Below are 5,536 nucleotides of genomic sequence, written 5' to 3'. Positions count from 1 at the left end.
AGCATTTTGAATTAAAATATTTCAAAATGACTGCACTTTATATAAGTACCTGTAATAAATAAATAATAATAAATAAAGAAAATATTAGAAAGTAGATCGAAAGATAAAACAATGAAACCTAAATAAGTACTTGTTACACCTAGACTCCAAGCACACTGATTTAAAAATAGCTGCTTCTACAGGAATTTTGCCTGTAGAAACAGCTTAATGTTATCCACTGTGTCCATGCACATTAGAAAGATTACTGGCATATTTTAACCATTTGCCGGCCAGCCGTCATGATTATACTACAGCAGATTGGCTCGTTTCCGCAAATCGCCAAGGTGTACATCGGCTCCTTTTAGAGCCATAGCAGGCGCACCCACTGCACAGTGGGGGACCCGATGGGCATGGCCGGCAGACAAAATGGCGGGAAATAGAGCCAGAACGTAGATCAATATAAACAGACTGATGCCGGTTCTGACAGGGGAAGAGAGAGAGATCTGCTGTTCCTAGTGATTAGGAACAGCGATCGCTCTCCTCCTCCATCAGTCCCATCCCCCCACAGTTAGAACACATTTAACCCCTTGTTCGCCCCCTATCGTTAATCCCTTCCCTGCCAGTGACATTTACACAGTAATCAGTGCATTTTTATAGCATTTTTGATGAATGTCAATGGTCCCAAAAAAAGTGTAAAAGTGTCTGATCTGTCCACTGCAATGTTGCAGTCCCACTAAAAATCGCAGATTGCCGCCATAAATCTATGCCCTATTTTGTAGACGCTTTAACTCAATATACGCTATTTTTTTTACCAAAAATATGTAGAAGAATACATATTGGCCTAAACTGATGAAGACATTGTAACGGAATGGCCTGTGACACCCAGGGACCTTTGAAGGATGTGGGGTACTCCTGTGCCAGCGTCACTAATGACTCTTGGGTCTAGGGTAATCCTATGCCCCTTTTGGGCATAGGGTGACTGAGAAATGATAATTATAAATTACATGAGATGGGACATTACTGATAATTCATGTATTGCAGGAGATCTGGACATATTACAGATGATTTCATGCTGACCCACACCAGATCAATAGACTCCTAAGGTATTCCATTGTCCATTGTGTGTCTGTAAGGGTCAGATGTCTAGCTTTGAGGTGTTGATTGAGGCTGGCTCCTGAAAGACATTCCATTGTGTGATGCTAATGACACTGTTGGTGTGAGAAGCCTATTGATGATCAGGTGTGAATAGATTATTGCGGAGACGGGACGTCTGGGGGATGACTAATAATTAACTCAACTGAATGTCATTATCTAAAATAAGGTATATTGAAGCCCCATTGTGTGATGTGTGGGTGGAGAGTTTCTTTGTTCCTTTGATTACTGTAACATATTTGTACTGTATATAAGAAAGCTAAGGTACCATTAAAGGTATTCGTTCATACATTTTGGAACCAGTAACAGAGCTGTGTGCTTGAGTCTCATTATTCTGGGAAATGGAATGGATCGTGTCTGATGTCTGTCGGACTGTCGGATAAGCTGTCGTGGGGCGATGGAATGGAAATCGTAAACGGTGGTGACCGTTACAGACATGTTTATTAATTAATTAATTTGTGTATTTATTTATTAATGTAAAAAAGTTAAAAATATTGTTTTTTTTTCAAAATCGATGCTCTATTTTTGTTTATAACACAAAAAAATTAAAACCGCAGAGGTGATCAAATACCACCAAAAGTAAGCTCTATTTGTGGAAAAAAAAGGACATCAATTTCATTTGTAAATAACTTTGCAACATGTTATATTTGAATAATATCAGTATAAACAGGACAAATTATAGAATAACATGAATACTTTTTAGCTACAGAAACACAATTTTTGTTTTTAAATTTGCACTGAATACATAAGAAAAAGGGTCATTTTTTTTTTAATCCTCTTTTTGCATATAGATTGCATATAAAATAAGATACATTTTGATAGACAATGTCACCAAAAAAAACAACAACAATACTTACAGTATATATTAAATTGTTATTTTAAGTAATGGTGAGGTTATTGCTGAATCAACAGATCCATAGCAGAAATGTAAAAAATGCTCTGGTCCATAAGGGGTGAGAGCTGAAATGGTTGGGAAGTCCGTGGTCTGTAAAGGCAGTGCTTGGTACCTCTCATCAGTTTTTTTTTTTTTTTTACAAAGAAGCTCATGTTGGGCCAGTGGTGGGTGATGCATGCTAAGAACAGGAATCTGACTACATTCTCTCTTACATTATGGCTGTGGTTTATCAGTGTGTGCGCTGTAGTGAAGTTCACACACTCCCATAAATAGATTTTACTGCTAACCCAACTATCAGTAGGTTACCAAAGGAATGTGTTAATCCTATATACTGTAGTCAGATACACACAGGTTACATACGCCTTAATCATTAGAGCGAGAGCAATAATTCTAGCACTAGACCTCCTCTGTAACTCTAAACATGTAACCTGTACAAAAAATTGAAAGCGACGCCTATGGAGATTTTTAATTACTGAAGTTTGGTGCCATTCCATGAGTGTGCGCAATTTTAAAGCGTGATATGTTTGGTATCTATTTACTTGGTGTAACATCATCTTTCACATTATACCAAAAAATCAAGTTATCTTTAGTGTTTTTTTGTTTTGTTGTTTATATTTATGAAACATTTTAAAAATTACTGTGCAAATACTGTGTAACATAAAACGACCATATATATAACGTTTGAGGGTTCTGCGTAATTTTCTAGCAAAAAAATTATGATTATTACATGTAGGAGAGAAGTGTCAGAATTGGCCTGGGTGGCAAGGGGTTAATTACCATAAGTATAATACAAATAATTATTATTGTTTTTAAAGCGGAGCTCCATCCTACTTTACAACTTTGCTTAAAGCGGTTGTATACCCGCAACAAGTTTTTTTTTTTTTACACCTGAAAGGCAAAAGGCATATTGAGCTATCATGCACCACATACCAGCTCATTATGAAATACTTACCTTGGAACGAGGTGTGGAGAACTTACCTGGTCCACACCGAGCGAGATGTCATCTTGCCTAGGCGTGTCTTCCAGGTATCGCCGCTCCAGGTCTGTGATTGGCTGGAGCGGCGATGTCATCACTCCCGGGAGACTTCATTCCGGCAAGGTCCGGCGGCTGCCGGGCCTTTAACCGATGATCCCCGCTGCGCATGCGCCGCTGCAATCAGCGGCGCATTGCAAGGGGAATATTCTTTATACCTACAGGTAAGCCTTATTATAGGCTTACCTGTAGGTAAAAGTGGTAGTAAAGAGTTTACTACCACTTTAAATATTATCGCTGCAATGTGTTAATTACTAAACCGCATTTTTTTTGTTTTTTCGATCCACTGTACCTTAGTAATTCTTTATGTTACTGGTCGCTTCCTGTATATGGATTCATCGGGTAGTGTGCGGGTATTCCGTCACTTCCTCGATGCCGCAATGTCTCCTGGGAGCTTTTGTCATTGTTCCCAGGAGACATTGCGGAGGCCAGCCGCAAGTTATCGCGGGATTTAGAAAGAACTTGCTTAAAGTTCTTTCTAAATCCCGCGATAATTTGCGGCAGGCCCCTGAAATGTCTCCTGGGAACAATGACAAAAGCTCCCATAAACTACACAGGTAATTGCATACGCATACACACAGGCACACATACACACACACACAGACACACATATGCACAGATACACATAAACACATACACATGCACAGACACATACAGACACACAGACACATACATACGCACAGACACATACAGAGACACACACACACACACTATTTTTTGACTGCTTGGAGTTCAGCTCTAACACATGTTTATGCAACTCTGTAATTATTAATACATCATTATATGTATTTGTAGGTGCAAGTATTTTTAAGTACCTGAATTTGATTTGGTATCATACTCTTGCAGTCTCTGTACAGCAGAGCTGGAGTGTGAGAGGAGGAACAGGGAGCTAATTAGAAACATAGGGGTAGATCCACAGTCAGCGGCGCATTATTCCGCCGGGCGTAGCGTATCCAAGATACACTACGCCGCCGTAACTTACTTTTTTTTGAATCCTCAAAGAATCCGCGCCGTAAGTTACGGCTGCGTAGTGTATCTTTGGTGGCGTAAGGGCGCGCAATTCAAATAGTTGTGATGGGGGCGTGTTTTATGTAAATACGTTGTGACCCAACGTAAATGACGTTTTTTTTTAACTGCGCATGCGCCGTCCGTGGGGGTATCCCAGTGCGCATGCTTGAAATTAAACCGGAACAAGCCAATGCTTACGATGGTGACGTCATTCTACGCAAATCCCTATTCGCGAACGACTTACGCAAACGATGTAAAAAATTCTAATTCCGACGCGGGAACGACGGCCATACTTAACATTGAGTACGCCACCATAGAGCAGATTTAACTATACGCCGGAAAAAGCCGAACGCAAACGATGTAAAAAAATGCGCCGACCGGACGTACGTTCGTGGATCGCCGTAACTAGCTCATTTGCATACTCCCGGAAAAATGCACCTAAGATCCGACGACGTACTAAGACGTACGTCAGTCGGATCGATCCGAGATGCAGTCGTATCTTGTTTTGTAGATACAAAACAAAGATACGACGCGGGAACTTTAAAATTATGCGGCGTATCAATAGATACACCGGCGTAATTCTTTTGTGGATCTGCCCCATAGTGACTGGAAGAGAAAGCAGAGTGACAGAGAGATGAGCTCATCACTGCGCTGCTTATCTTTTCACTGTCCAGTCACAGGCTTGGGGTGGGTCCAGGATGGCCTGGGCTCAAAAGAAGTAGGTTGAGTGATGTTGGCCATCAGACTGAGGACATCTAACGGCAGAAAAAAACACTCTGGAGGAAATCTCTGGATTGAAGGTGAATATTGCAGCAAAAATGAATTGTTGTATATTTTAATGGGCTATTCCATTTTAGCTTGTTTTTTGGCTGGAGTTCTGCTTTATGTGACCTCACTTACTGAGCTAGGCTGTTCGCCACCAATGTCTTTATAAATGCTAACCCTTATGGCAAGTGCCAGAATTGCCAGACTACCTGTCTATAAAGTTCATAAAAGAAATTATGCCAGTGCAATAACTAAATGTAAACTCTGTAGTCTTGAGGCACCACTTAAGTGACGTTTAAAAGTTTTTTTGAAGGCCAGCAATCAGTTATCACTGTCAGTGTCTTTAAGCAAGCATCTCACAGTCCATCAACCAGGTTTGTGTTTCTGTGTGGTAAGGTCACAATAAAGTTGGTGCAGTTTAAAAAAAAAAAAACTATTCAAATTCTCATTTATAATGGCAGAAGGGATATGTTTTTTGCATGCTTCTTATATTTTACATTGTCTTAGTAGTTTAATTTCCTTAAAAATCTAATATTCCTATTCATCAAATAATGTTTTTATTATTTTTTACATGAAAATGCACATTGTTCTAAGTGCCTTAGAAATATTAGGAATGTTACTATCACTTCTGTGAATAATTACCAGGTCACTGTCCTGCAGTAATCAAGTGACCTGGGTACAGCGTGACCTTAACAGATATAAAA

The sequence above is a fragment of the Rana temporaria genome, chromosome 3 (assembly GCF_905171775.1).
Source record: "Rana temporaria chromosome 3, aRanTem1.1, whole genome shotgun sequence".
Taxonomy (NCBI): domain Eukaryota; kingdom Metazoa; phylum Chordata; class Amphibia; order Anura; family Ranidae; genus Rana; species Rana temporaria.
Note: the sequence above shows the minus strand (reverse complement) of the source record.